This window comes from Pteronotus mesoamericanus, unplaced genomic scaffold (assembly GCF_021234165.1).
Source record: "Pteronotus mesoamericanus isolate MK-2021 breed Mesoamerican mustached bat unplaced genomic scaffold, CSHL_Meso_final scaffold_21, whole genome shotgun sequence".
Classification (NCBI taxonomy): domain Eukaryota; kingdom Metazoa; phylum Chordata; class Mammalia; order Chiroptera; family Mormoopidae; genus Pteronotus; species Pteronotus mesoamericanus.
In genome coordinates this window covers 20229391-20245610 of record NW_026555310.1, presented here as the reverse complement: position 1 = coordinate 20245610, position 16220 = coordinate 20229391, and positions in this window count along the sequence as shown.

Sequence of the window (16220 nt, the reverse complement as noted above, 5' to 3'; positions counted from 1 at the left end):
AATTAGATTATGTCACAAAAAGTTTTTTTTCTTGTTTTGTCTTAAAATAACCCAAAGGAATAAGTATAACAGTGGAATTTCAAACATTAAATCTGTGTGGATAGACAGGCTTTTAATGCTGTTAAAGCCCCACCAGGTCCCCGTTGCTAGGAGTAGACTTCCCACGGCGAGATTAAGCTCAGTCTTGGGAAAACAGTGGGTGCCCCAACTGTCCTGTACCTCATACTGACTAAACACCACCACTTCCAACATCATGGAGTCAATTGGTCAATATACACAACCTTTTCTACATTCATAATCAATTTAAGGATTGCAGAGAAAGTGCTACTTCCAGACACTATTTAGACACCCTATATGGGCGGTCTTCAGTCATTCTTCCATGGACAAAAGAAATTATCTGAATCAGCACAATAAACTGATTGATACAAACATACAATTTAGAGTTGCTAGGAGGAAGTATCCACTTGCATCCCTGCTGGAACCTTTTCCCCCAGCGACAGCATTCTGCCTGCTCATTAGAGTAGAAAAGCAATGTTCATCATAGAAACATGACATTCCTCCTAAATATGTTTAATAACCTTATGAAAATTCTATTTCAGTATTTTCTATTAATATCCCCTATGAAGAGATATAGGTGAGGTATCTGCATTTCAAAAGAAGTCCTTGCACACACACGTACACTAGAATGCACTTTACTTCCTTTAGATTAGAACATAGCATCAGTGTTCAGACTGACTTGGCTTACTGTTCAACAGCCTCCCCCCTCTCTATAAGCACTAGTGGAAGGCAAATGAATGCCACTCTTCAGTCAAGGTGTACCTTAAATCACCACTTAGCTAAAGAAGTTGGAAGATTCATGCAAAAGTGGTCGCTTGAACTAAAGTGGAAAGAATGTGATCAAGAAGTACGAGGGATAGACAGATGCCCCATGGGTTCCACATTGTTGTCTCTCTGGAAGGACATCGTGTGTTATAATCAATTACCATTCATTCGAGCCAGCAGTAAGTACTGTTAGATGGAGCCCGGGGACCCAGGATGCCAAACAGTGTCTGCACGACCATCTAATGAGGGGACAGGGCTGCTTCAGTAATGCCGCTTCACTCAATTAGTGGACATGGCTTTTAATGCTGCTCTGCACAACTAAAGCAATTTTGATTACTTAGAGCTAAGTCTCCATTTAGAATGCTTCAGAAGCTAAAACAGGGTGTGTGTTTTTCCTAATATAATTTATCTTGAGAGTATTTGAATGGTAATAGCTATCTGAAAGCCAATCACATTATTTCCTATTTCTCCCTAAGTAACATTGAAATATATTTTTAAAAGTTCAAATGATAGAATATACTCTAGCAAATGAAATGTAAATAAGATAGCAAATGATTAAGGATGTGCTGGGGGTCTGTGTGTGTGTGCGTGTGCATGCAGGCACTGTGTGTGTCTCTCCGTGCCAGAATTACAGTTGGTGAATTTCATTTCATCAGCCAACATTATCAGGAGGGTTGCATATTTATTCTATATATCCACGTTTTTAAAAAAAGCCCAGATCTTGCCTTTTTTGGCTGGGAGGACATATATTTCACAGCTTTTGATCTGGAGAACTGACGTTTCTACTTCATTAATTTTTTCTTATGTCACTGCATGATGAAAAGCACTGATATGTACAATGATACAATTTTCTTTAAGATTGTGATCACTGACCCATGTCGTAACTAAGACCTTACCCTAGCAGAGGCGATTTAATTCCCTTCCTTCTCCTTAGAAACATACAGGGTACTCACCCTGTATCATTCCAGTCATCTTCTTACTTTCTCTCTAGTCAGTGTATTTAATTCTAAGACTGCCTTGCACTGTGTGAAATTCTATGAAAGTTTGCTTATTTAATTAGGAGGTCAATAGGTAAAAAGAATTAGTAAAGTGCACGACACACAGGAGGTGCCAATAAATTTTTGTTAAATTGAACACAAATTCTACACAAATAAAGAAGGTGAACTTCATGGTTACACATTACCCCCCTTCCTTTGCTTCTCTCAGGTGAACAGCAACATCAGGACTGAAAGTGGAGAACATGAATCTATAGCTGTATTTTGCTATCACGAAAGTCAGGTTTTCTTTTGTTAATTTTTTTAAAAGTGAGCCCAGTATAAGTCAATTTTTATATGATATACATCTTCACAATTTTGTTTCATAAAAGAGCTAGGACAATGTTTAAAACTTCCTGTAACACTTTGGGCCACTAGAAACCCATTAGGTGAATAACGTAAGAATTATCAGACTTTAAAAAAGTAATACTTCCTATAATGGGTCATGTTTTTAATGATCATAATGACATCAGAAACTGGCAAAGGATATGCACTGATTCTGCCCCCTTCTCCCCAGAGTATATAATACAAAATCATGTCATTGACTCAAATTATTGCCAAAGTAGAGAAAACTATTAATTGTTTCATTTATTCTCTTCTCTTGTTAAAGGGGTGCATGACAGAGGGAGAATGGATTTCTGTTAGTTGTAGGATTTTTTAAAAATTAAAATTTCAGGATTAAATTTAGTGGGGAAGTTCCAGTAATATGAAGTCATATATACAATTCATTAGGTATAAATCTCTTAAATGCTTCCCCCTCACTTCCTCTTTGTTCTCTAGTAAAGTATTGGTCCAAAGCACCACCAACAATGATTACGATTCAGCTTTCTGTTAATGTTAGTATCTAACATCACGGATATTTTTACATCCCAGTTGATTAAATTTTAATTTTGAACATACATATATGATATTTGTATGGTCAAAAATTAATAAAGTATATAAAAAGGGAACTCTGAGGAGACTGACTTCCATTCATCTCCCTTCTATTCAATCCCATTCACATATTAAATGTAATTATTTTCATTAATTCTGGCTTATCCTTCTTGTATTTCTTTTTATAAAAAGAAACACATACATATATTTATTCTTATTTGTTATTCTTTCTTGAGCAAAAGATAGCATACTGTCTGTACTCTTTTAAGTTTTTAAAAATTTTCAAATAACAATGTAACCTGAAAATATCCTCATATTAGTGCACAGAGGTCTTCCTCATTATTTTTTATAACTACATAATACTTCACTGTGTGGGCATACTTCCACTTATTCAACAGCTCTTTTATGGATGGAAATTTACATTATTTCTAATACTTGACAATTGCAAATAATGTTACAATTAATAACCTGCATGCATTTATTAAAAATTCTCATAAGATTCTCAGCAAAGAAGTTTGCATTAGTCTACTTGAGCTGGAGTCAACTGTCTCTCCATTTCTCTATGAGAGAAGAATAAAGCTGGTAAGCTAGAATTATCTTTGATGCTTTCACTAGAGCTTAGCTTTACTCCTACCTGTGAATATAGGTCTCTGTGATAAATATGAAATAGTCTTGGTTGATACTAAGGATAAGAAATGTATTTTAGAACTTTTCTAAATGTTTCTTCATTTCACAGGACTTTGAGACCCCAAACTAACTTAAATTCACTGGAAGTCCAAAAACATAAGATACAGGAAATATTCTCCCATGTACAAACGTCTTTGCAGCCCTTAACTTTCCTTAAGTGGAGAACTCATGTATTCAGGGCTTGACAATAGTGATGGACTGAATGAATGGATGAATGGATCTACTGGATCCAATAGAAGCCTGACACAAAGGCCTGGGAAGAGTTTCCAGGGAATATAAGCCTGAGTTAGAGTTCTGAGGGGAGGCAGATGTGATCAACCTTTTTCCACTCTTCCAAAAACGAGGCAGCCAAACACGATGCCAAGGCCACCTCTATTGCAATCCCAATGTAACGGATTGATGTGGATCTCATTTCGTGGCTTGAGGTCGCTCTATGTCCAATAACACATTCCTTTGTGTTGAGGTTATACAGCAAGCAAAGAGACAACTGCCAGGACCGAGGGGGTTTTACTCAACACGTGCCTGTGAGGCATCTCACTCTTGCTGAATGGACCAGAGCTCCTCGGGGGAGAAAGGCAAGTGGGAAGAAAGAATGAGTGGTTTTGTTAGAGCTTGCCAAAAAATAAAAGACTGAGAAATCCCTGAGAAACCCCAAGAGGGAGGTAAAATGTACCTTTCCTAAGACTATTGTTGATTTTACCTTTGCCCTTGGAGCAGACTGAAGTGCAGCTAATGCTCCGAGGAAAGCTCAGGGATTCTAACAGAGAATATAAAATAGGTTAAGGCTTTTGTACCAAGATTTGATTGATTTTAAATACCAGGTTTTTTTAATTCACTTGTATCATTTTTAATTCAAATATCTGATTCACCTGTATTACTTCAGAGAAGAAGAAATGGGGTGTGGATGGCTTTCTAAGCAACAAAATCATGCCTAATATAAGCCTTTTATTGTATCACCATTTCATTATCGCATGCAGGGCATTAATCGAAGCATCTCATTTAAGGTGGGAAAGAGCTCTGCTAAGAGACAATCATTCAGCACTGTACCTTCCAATGTGTAATGTCATCTCAAATCCCTTTTAGAAGTAGGTCGAGTGTAACTAATAAGCAAAATGTGAGCCTTTGAGTTTATTTACCAGGAAGTGGCATGGTTCCATTTCTTTACGTTTCTGTGGTCACAATCTTATTAAATTTTCTCTAAAACTGCCCTGTCACAGGGTATTATGTATGTATACTAAACGTATTTCATTTGTAAAAGGCATCCCAGAGAGATGAGATGCGGATGGGTGTGAAGAGCAGGGCTGGGGAACCAACCGGGTACAGCCCCACTGACAAAGGAAAAAGGCATATGGCCCCCTTCCTTCCCAGGGAGCCTGGGGCTCCGAGAGAGCTCTAGACTTCCCAGTGACTCGCTTCCACACGCAGGCTTCACTGGGAAGATATTTTGTATGCCACAGAAAACCAAGATGTTTGCATTCCCACCGATCCAGGGATAAGGCATTTTCCTCATACAGACACAAAACATACAGTATATGAATGTTTAATGGAGGCTAAAACTGGGAGAGGAACAGAAAACAAGAACAGAGCAGGTTAAAAAAATATCTGGTTTCTCTCTATCAAAATACTAATTAAAATTCATGTTCATGGGGATGATTATACATATATTTTTGAACTAAAAGTCTAACCTGGCACTATTTTTTGGCCTTATTTTTGTGACAACATTTTAGTCCATATGGCATGAAGTGAATCATTTTACATCTTTTTTTAAGCTCTATGTGTTTTTCTTGTTGTCTATTCCCTCTTCTCCCACCACACACACACTGGCAGCCGCTACCAAGTTACCAAATGCCAACTCAACCCTGCAAGCTGGCTGCATGAAGCTATATAGTACTGGCATTTTCCTTTCTTTGCAGAAATAGTCTCATTCTCTCTCTCTCTCTCTCTCTCTCTCTCTCTCTCTCTCTCTCTCACACACACACACACACACACACACACTTACACACGTGTGCTCACACACACCACCATTGAAACATTCTGAATATTTCTCCTTCATTTTCATGCTTATCTTTTGAATCTGCAGGATCCTGCCCAGTTCCAGGGCATGTGCAGGCTGCTGGTCGGTGGAGGGCCGCGCCAGCTGACTCAGGGCCCCTCACCCCTGGCCTTCCTTCTGTATGGCACTATGACAATTAGCGGCACACTTAAGAACTGCTATAAATAAATGCTTAATCGAGCCCATGTAATTAGTTTAGTCACAGCAAAGTGCAAAAACGATGATTGTCCAGCGATCTGCTTTTCTTTCTTTCTTCTTTTTTTCAATAATAACAATCCATGCCCCTACTTTTTCAGGCAGAGGCCTGCGCCTGATCTGCAGCACAGCAGCATGGCCTGACCGTTTGGGTCCTGGCTGGCACAAGTTTAGTACACGCGCTGCCTCCTCTGGTATCAGGCACTGCTGAGTTTGTGTGGAGGGGCAGCAACTCCACCTAACAAATGTAACTTTAACAACAGTAAAACAACCTAATAGCTTAGCATGCCAGGGGGCTAATGTGGCGGGCCATTTACTGCTGCACTAAATAGCCCCGGTTTGATTCTCATTGCCAAGTGTCGAACTGAGAATTGCAAGGCAGGAGTGGCTCCTAATTCATTAGATAAAGGGGGTCATTGCTCATAGGGCTGGAGAAATTGTAGAAGGATAAGAAATTGAACAAGGCATTCACCTTTCAAAAGCCATGAAAAGCTGGGCTCTCTGTGATCTAGGACAGCAGAGTCACTGAAACACAAGGGCTCCCTCCCTGGCACTCAGAGGTGAACGTCTAACTTTGGGCAAGTTCACTTATTTTGCAACGTTCGCCTGGAAAGAGGCTAGAAGGGGAGGTGATCCTAACGGTGAAGCTATTATTTACTATTTGTGAATCACTTTGACACGCTTGGAACAAAAGCAACAACATTAGAGCAGCGTATGATTTTGCCTTGGCTATAAAATAAATGACTACTGAGATGTCCCTGCCAGCTATTCTGCCTCGTGTGCCCTGGAAAAGCTGCTGTGGACAGTTGTGACCTGGCTAATAGGCTGGGCAGGAAACAGACTGCTCGCAACAAAAAGGAGCCCAAAATTCTTGTTAGCATTGCTACATCTCATAATATTGTCTGTCTTTATTTTTATTCCTTTTTATTTTTCTTTCAGGCAGTTATAAAGAGTTCTAAGTTCAAACTACCCTGAATTGTCATGGTAAGGTCACATGGACGAAATAACACCCTTATCTTGTTTTTACAATAGAATAAAAATAAAAAATTTCAAGTGGGATCTCTAAAATGGGACATCTTTATTTCTTGAACATTAGCCCTAAAACAACTGATTTCTCTAATTCCTGCCATCACTCAGATTGGCCTTGAATTACCTCCCAATAGGCCTCCCATGTGCTTCTAGATGAGAGTGTGTAATGGGGGATCTGTTAATTAACTAGAAGCAAAGTTGCGCGGTGGGGATCAAACACTGGATACGTCCTAAAACTCCCACAGAGAAGATGAAATGCAGCGCAAACTTTAAAGACTTCCCGTCATTAGCTGAGACCTTGCTGCTCCTGGCCCAGACCCCTCCTGTTTCAGAGAACAATGAGGACAATGATGGCAGAAATGAAATAGTGCAGCCAGGGACAAAGGAACTAGCTATTTACCCGCAGAAGAAGAAAGAAAGTGGGGGAGGGAGAGAAAAAGGGAGAACTTTCTTTTTCTGTGGCTCCTGTCTACTTTTAATTAATTTATGACTGCCAGGGAATTGCACAGAGCTCACCCAAACACATTGTACCAGAGCACAGTGTTAATATATGTAACATCTACTGTTTACTCCCAGGAAACGTTCACTCTGATGGGGAGAGAGGCTGACACTGAAGGAGAGAGAGAGAACAGGATGAAACCAATAAAAAAGGACCAATTGTTGGAGTGAATTTTCACTCTCAGGATCAGAGTTCAATCTGGCAGATGATGAAAACAAAAGAAAAAAAAAACAGCAACATCATCCACAAGTAGTAAATCAATTTAGATCAGTTTTTTTTTTAATCACAGTAAAAACCAGCAACTGTGCCTTGACACAGAGCTCAACTTGTGCAATTTTCAGAGGTTTTCTAATACATTTCGTATAGATTTAAATAAAACCAACATCAGAAGCACATAGTTATATTGGCTTATGTTTTCCTGTTTCTTGACAAGATACAAATATAAAAAATTATGTTGAATATCGAGCAAACTGTTGAGTAACAAAACCTGACTATTGAAGGCCCTCATCTCATTTTGCATTTTGCATTTTTGCAGAATTCAAAACAGGAGCTTCTCCACAGATCTAAAGTGCGAGGCTTCCTCAACATTAAGAGAACAAATGAAACCACCACCAAGGGTCAGAGAGAGGAAGCCTTGGCTCTCTTACTCCAGGTTGAAGCTCTTACTTGGATGCACCAGTAGGATGAAGGGAGCCATTACTTAGAGGGGCTGATGGCTCTGCTTCCTCTCTTCAAATTTCAGTTGATATGGCCACACTAAATTATTTTCTTTTTAAAGCCCAGTGACAAGGCTTACTTACTCCTCTGTTTTCAATTGCATGTTTAGAACAATCAGTGGAAACTCTGCCTATGGATAAAACAAGAAAATCTGCTGGGACTGTTTTGTGACTTCTTCCCACACTTCCCACTTTTTCAGTACGAAAGGTTTAGACTTAATAGGCTCAACCACAAACTCAACTACAGGGAAAAACTTCTTAAGCATATATTTCAACCAACTGAAAATACTATATAATCAAAAGGGAGTGAATGATAGAGGCTTACCCATTAGCTGCTTGTACATTGAAACCAGTATAAAAACAAACAAACAATCAAACAAACAAAAACTCTACCATGAAGTGAAAGGCACACTGTCAATTATTGAGAATCTTATCTAGTGTCTCCACACATAAACCTGCAAAGAATAAGGATTCCCAGGTACGTTTTATGAGTGACATGACTATGCCATTTACCCGTGATAATATGGCAGAATAGCAGAACAGTATGACAGATTAGGAATGAAAGAGCCTACAGTCATATTTCTGACATCTAAGAACTGTGTGTCTTAGGAAAGATTATTTATTCTCCTTAGTATCAATTTCCATGGGGATAATAATTCTCCTGATTATTTCACAGGGTTGTTTTAAGTGTCAAATGATATTATATGTCAAAGTTTCCAAAAAAACATCAATTTACTTTCAATTTGACTGTCCTCTATGTTCCTAGAACAGCACTGGGTCCAAAATACAAGGTATTTAGGACCTAAAAATCTACAGCAGGATTACCAGCTCCTTTAGGATTTCATAAGTCTTCAAACTTTCTGAACAGGTTTAGAAATCAGGCTAGAGCCCTGGCTGGTGTGGCTCAGTGGATTGAGCACCACTTGTCAACCAAAGGGTCTCCAGTTTGAATCCCAGTCAGGGCACATGCATGAGATACAGGCTAAGAGACAGCCTATCAATGTTTTCCTCACATGTTGATGTTTCTCTTCCTCTCTTTCTTTTTCCCTTCCGCTCTCTCTAAAAATAAATTTTAAAAAATCTTTTTTTAAAAAAAAAGAAATCAATCAGTCTAGGAATAATCATTTTCCATAATCTATCCCAGTTAAGTTCATCTTGTCTTTCATGCAGCTTGTGATTTTTTTTCCATCTATTCACCATGATATCTTACAAGCAAGATTACATAATTTCTCCAAAAATAGCAACGGTTTTTCTAGGCTTCAATTCATTCAACAATTTTCATCTTTCCATTCACGCAATATCTTATTTATGTAACAGTCTCTAAAATTCTTAATATATTTTCTAATATTTCTGTCCTTACAATAATATGAGGAAAACTCAAGAAATTTCCTTTGCATTTAATAAGAGTTCTATAGGTAGTCTTAAAATCAAAATAAGAATAATCAGACAGGACTTCACATGGTAACTGTAAAGACATAAGAGCAATATCTTAACACAAAGAGAAATCAACTGATACCAAATACGTTCAGGATTCAAGCAACCAGATATTAGAATAATAAATCTATTCCTAAAAAAGGAAAGGATCCCCACCATTAAGATTATAATTGTTAGAGAATGGTCCAAGGACAGAAAAATATGGCAAATATTAGTAACCTGTGGCCCTACTATCAAATACTACTAATTGAGCCTTGGTTAGTATGGCTCAGTGGATTGAGTGCTGGCCTGCGAACTGAAAGGTCACCAGTTGGATTCCCAGTCAGGGCATATGCCTGGGTTGCGGGCCAGGTCCCACATAGAGGGGTGCATGAGACTCAACCATACACTGATGCTTCTCTCTCTCTCTCTCTCCCTCCCTCCCTTCCCCTGTCTAAAAATAAATGAATGAAATCTTTAAAGTATATATTACTAATTGATAAGAGTGACCTTCTAATTTAATTATTTATTCTGTGGCCAGCAATATCACCTGGGTTTAATGGCCCCTGCAGTATCTTTGAGAAGTAGCTGAACACCACTGTCTTATGTTCTGTTTGACATATAGTACTAACACTTTTAAAAAAGTATTTTCCAATATCTAGAAATTGAAAAAATTCATATTTCTAACACCTTTTGAAAACTTGGAAGATCTGGCAATGCTATGTTCACCCTCACACAAGACAGCAGTCTACTGACACTAAGAGAAAGCTGCCCATATGACAGAGATACATACGCTTGGTTCATCACGGTCCTTACCAGTTCTGTTGGGCTCCTATAGTTAGCTGACTTTTTGACACTTAAGATTTTAGAGCAGGTTTTAGGGGACTGGAGGAATAAAATATTCAGAGACTTTTTCTTAGAACATAGATATTATAGTTGTTCCTCTTATACATAGCCTTACTATAAAAGACAAAAATGTGAAAGTCAATAGAAAAATACAAGATAATACAAATCAGACAAAGGAAATCGGTAAATGAATAACGCTTATAATACTCATAAATACAAAGGAAATAGGATGAAGATTAAAAATTATAGAATATTCTAAATTATATATGAATTACAATGAAAATACATAAAATATACCAAAAATTTAATCAGGATTAAAAATGATAAAGTTTCTAAGTATATACAATCATGAAGAAAAAACAAATGACAAAAATATACAAAAATACATCATTAATATACAAAAATGATAGATTAAGATCATAAATTAAAATTATGATAAGAGGAATGCAGGTACAAGTTATGGAATCAGGGGATCAGAAATAATATTGAAAATATAGTAAAGGAAAAATGTTAAATTTAAGTTGGCAATGCAAAATCTAAAGTCTTTTGATTTTTTTGGAGTTTTTCTCCCCATTTCATAAGGTAAACTTTAATGTGAGGTAGCTGTGGATAGGCAGCCAATCTCCCACAATGGTGTCCATCTACACCTTTTCTTGAAGGGATTTTCTAGTGGGTAAGGTCTGAGAACTCTCTCAAATGGAGGTATTAAAAATAAGAATATGATAGATGGAACTTTCAGCTGTGCTACTTGATCCCGTTTGTATATAAGTGTAGCCAGCATAAGGGAGGCCTATATGTTTATTTGGGATTAAATAACCAGAGAGATTTTTTTAAAATAGATCCATAGAAAGAACAAGCTGAGGAATATAAGCATTCTTTTTCAATATGTTCAATTATGAACAGATCAAAGACCGGAGCATGTGTCATGATTTTTATTTAGGAAAATATGCTCAAAAGAATAAAGGAAAGGTACAACTTCCTTTCCAAACCATCAAGAACAATCTTTAGGGAAACTTTCTTTGTTTCATGAGCTCTTGATTCACGTCCAATTTTGGCAGTCCAAATCTAAACATGGAATCCAAGGCCAACTCCCTCATACTTCCTATTGTGTTGCGGTTGTTTCCACCCACTGTCCTATAATGTGTGCTCCGGAAACTGAAGATAATTTTAGTATCAGTTTAAGGGGCCATGCCAGAAGGCCTATAATATTTGCCTTATTATTTCACAAAATAATGATATTCAATAATTTATTTTTTTAGTATCACAGGAATATAAAGGATTATACCTGGATTCCTGAATCACTGACATTTACCATGCAAACAATACCATTTTTTAAAAAATTCTAATTATTATAATATAGAGCTTTCTAAAATATATCACATATTCACCTGTCATCTTGAAGGCAGCTAAAGATAAACATTTTGATGGCTAGAGTTATTATAAGAAATAGCACAATTATACTTTGAAGGATTATCAAGGTTAAATGCTACATCAGTGGTCCTCAGCAGGGGCTGATTTAGTCCCCCAAGGGACCTTTGTCAAAATCTGGAGACAATTTTGTGTCAACACTGAGGGAAGCGGGGGAGGTGCTACTGGCATCTAGTGGATAGAAGCCAAGACTGCTGCTAAAAGTCCTAAAACACACAGAGCAACTCCTCTTTCCACCCACATCCTCCCTACAAAAAGAGTTATCCAGACCAAAATATCAACAACACTGAAGATAAGAAACCCTAAATTGTACTAACTGGGAGCAACCCATTATGACTACAGTACTTGCACTGATTTTTATTTTTGTTTTGTTTTGCACTATTTTTGTTCCTCCCCTGCACTGTCTTACCCTGAGACTCCCTCATAATGGCCCTTCCTCATGCTGATTTGCTACATTATTCTGCTACGGGTTGGAAAACATTTTTTAAGCTTATTACCATAGATCATATAGCCTATGAAAGAAGGCTTTAGAGCTACCTTATGAGTAAATCTTGGTAGTTCGGAGGCATAGATTAAACTTCCTAAGCTTATTTTATTCTAATTACTAGAGATCACCAGACTCCAAATATGTGAAGTATTGCTGTGGTTTATTCAAAACTAAAGAGCCAACAAACAGCTGAAAAAAACATGAAACCAAATAACAACAACAAACACTATGTATTAATCTACTAATATCAGATTAATAATACCTTGAAAAAACTAAGTTAAAATGTGCCCTCTACTCTGAGTAATAGAATCATTGTAGCAAAATGAATCTGATAAACAAGACTTGGAAGAGAAAGGGTAGAATGTTTATCTTTTCAAGAGAGTACCCTTTATTATATGTGTTTAATTTTTTATATACTTAATTATAAGTTGAGATTTAAGCTCGTAATTTTATATGGTAATGGCTCATAATTTTCAATAGTTAGTCAAATTTAGCTACTTAAGGTATTCAAGAGTAATACAATTGAATTTAAAATAAGGTTACTTATATATAAGACTTTCCCTTAATTAGTAAAAAATTATGCAATTGTAACTAACCATTCTGGAAGTAATAAAGAAGAAACTATAATCAGGTGACAGGACTTGTTCCTTTCTTCTCATACTGTTCCTCCGTATATCTAGTGCTAAGGAGCACTGCTTAGTGTTATAACCCAATACATTAATCAATCAGAGGACACGTAAAATTCATTAATTTAATGATAAAAGTGTTACCATATGGAAATTTCAGAAATGAAGACGAAATTTAGAATTTTGGTAGGAAACTATTTAAAACTCCAGGTTGTTGCAGGCTGGCAGGGCAGAAGTGGAGCCAGGAGCACAGAGACCTCAATTCTGATTCACAGCAGCTGCCGCTACCTCAGTGAGTCTTTGCCTGATTTATGTGCACACGGCTATTGGTTATAGTTTTCTTGTCTTCTAATTAGAAGGATCTGAAATTCAGTAGTGGAAATCATGGGAAGAATATAAGCAAGAGACAGTACGTTTGCAAAGCAGACTGATTGGCAATAAGAGACATTTACCAGACACCATTTCATGTTTGGAAGTTTTTGGCCTTTAACTATAAGGACTATAGCCTGTATTTTTGTAGTTATTCAGGTAGAGCACCATGAGGGCATTAAAGCAGGTGAAAGTCATAAATACACTGGGGTGTTCAGTGATAGGTGAAACTCTGCCCCCCCAAAATAGGTCAGGATCTACAACTCAAAAATATAATGCAGTTCTGGTATGCTCACTGCGTCCTCTAGAAGCTCAAATCAAGGCGTCACTTGGGAAAACAGTTAAGGAACCTTGCCAAAGTCTCCTAATCGTTAGAGGTGCACATGTCTATTGGAAAATAAGATGGTGATGCTGTAACTACAAAGTATAAATGCTGGTGGCTTAATATATATTCTGAATTTAACATGTTATTTGGTCTGAATAAATCTTTTAATATCAGGCCTCCACTGGAAGTCAGGTAGCCCCAGGGAAGCAGGGGAGAGGGAGTGTCCATTAACCCTTCCAGAGACAGAGTTGCCCAGAGCTGCTCTAGATCATTCCTATCTAAGACTTGGGGCACTACAATACTCCAATATTCTACAATTTAAAAAAAGCTTGCTAGGTTATTGTGAAGTGGAAACAAATGTACCTTAATTGATTAACTGGATTATAACTAGTAAATACCAAAGTAATCAATAAAGTGAATATGTAGTATTGAATACTAAAAATAAAATATTCTGACAATTAGAAGTCCAAGTTTACATTGCAATTTCCTTCAAACTAACTTAAAATTTGAGTAATTTAAACTCTAAACCTGGAAATCTTTCTTAGACTTCTTTTTTGAAATAAGCAAACAACCCATTAAGAAAAATGTAATAATTGTTATTTGAAATAATCAAGTAGTACTTTTTGAAACATGAATAATGTGTTTATAACTCATTTACTATCTCATTTAATTATCTATTTCCTATGTAAAAATCTCATTTACACAGTTAGCCCATGGAAGTCATTTTGGGGTATGCCTGATATACTCAATTCCCCATAGCATCAAGCATGAATAATTATCATCTCTAAGGTATAAATAGATCAAAGTGAAAGTACGTTTCAAGCAAATTTAAAATTCTTTGTATTTTTATTAAAAGAATCTAATGGCTACCAGAATATATTCAAAATAACTCCATCCTAATTATCATTTAGGATAACAAAATTGATATAGTTATATATTTTTAAATGAAACGAATGGAATACCTGCCATGTTTATAATGAAGGAAGGATTCCCTCTTCTTTCTTTCTTCTCCCTCTTCCCCGCCCCCTGACCGCCGTGCCCTCTAAGCTTCCCTCTTTTGATGCAGTGCTGTCACAGGTGTACACGTATGTACCGCTGAGGACGGTGGCAGCTTTTCAGACTGTGTAGGAACATGACCAGGCTGGGAGAGGACGGCATGGCCAGCACAGCCCTTATGCATCCCTGGTCCGTCCTCTATAGCCCAGAGAGGACCCTGTTGGGCCATAATAACCAAGAAGCAAAACAACACTCCTGGTGTTGACAATCTCGGCTGAAGAGGAACGGCTCTCCCTGTAACTCAAGGTACCAGGAATAAATACAAGTGGAAACTCTCCATTTTCTTATTGTTAGACTCCTTCTGGGGTAACAAAGAGAACTGAGTATAATTAATAACCATGACTCCAACACATTAAACTTTGGACAATATAAAGTTACTGAAAGAAAGGATAATAGATGAGGACCCCTTAAGAGTAAAATATACAAGCTTCCCTCCCATCATAGGTAGTAGAGAAGCAGAGGGAGAAAGAGATAGAAGAAATAAGAGGATCAGCAATGCAGAAATAAAGGGCACATCTACAGGGAGCTATGCTCTGTGTTAGGCACTTTATAGAGTATTCTTAGTGCCATGAGGTGACTTGTTAGGCTCCACAACCCCCACGCCTGAGCTCTCAATTCCCTCCTTCATTTCTGTGCCTTTGGGCCTACATATTTCACATCATCCAAATCCTGAACCGACCCATAGACACGCTAGAACCTGAATTCCCTTTGGTACATGCCACATGTAACCACACTGTCAAAGAAAACATCTGCCCATCTCTAACTTTCAATGCAGTTATGCAATTTAATCACAGAGGAGCTACCTCTCCCCAAAGCTATTTTACTTCCCACTTGTTCATTAGTGTGTGGGCCACAGGCACTAACAAAAATTTGGTAAATGAATAGAATTACCTTTTATTTATAAGCATCTGTTTATATATTAACTATAGAAATATCAAATTTTGGTCAGGGTGAGAGAAAAAGGCAATAGCTTTCAAAATCCCAACATTATCATTATTCAATATTGCATTACAATTGCCGTTCAGAAGAGGTTCTGAGTGGAATAAATATGTGAAGTGAATTACTGCACTCCACTAGAAGAGAGAGTCCTACCAAATAATAACTGCACTAATTGGTTAAAGTATTTATAAAAGCTTAGAGTATGGCTGCATTGGCAGTAGTTCATTAGACAACAGCAACAACAAAAGACATAGTTATCAAATTCAATGCTAATTTTTCTTAGAGATTAGAAGAAATAAAATAGAACCTAACGCTACAAAAATATCAAATTCTTTCTTTGGCAAAAGATATCACGTTTCACATTGTTGTCCCAAAGCGCATATTCTGATTTTTTTCCAGACTTAATCTTGGCCTGGTGTGCCTCATTTTTACAGGACGTGTGAAACTAGAAATCACCAGCATGGGGAGAGACCATTAAAGGCAGAGGTGTCTCCTGGAAGCACAACATGTGACTGGGTAATATTGTCTGGATTAGCAGCTTTACAACCTAACTAAGCCCTGAAGCTACAATTATCTGGCTGCATTAAACTGAAATCACCTGAAAAACTTCACACTGAACAAGCCCTTGGAAATGTCTAATCTGCCAGTTTACACTGAGAAAAGAAAGTGAGATTCAGTGGTTAAGGACAAGAAAACAAAGTTTTCTATTAGGGAAAGTCTCAGAGTTAGTGTATGCTTCTAAATGACTAAAGACATTTCTGCAATTTATTTTTATGCTATTTTTTAAACTTTTATTTAAAAAGGAGATTTAACCTGACCATTG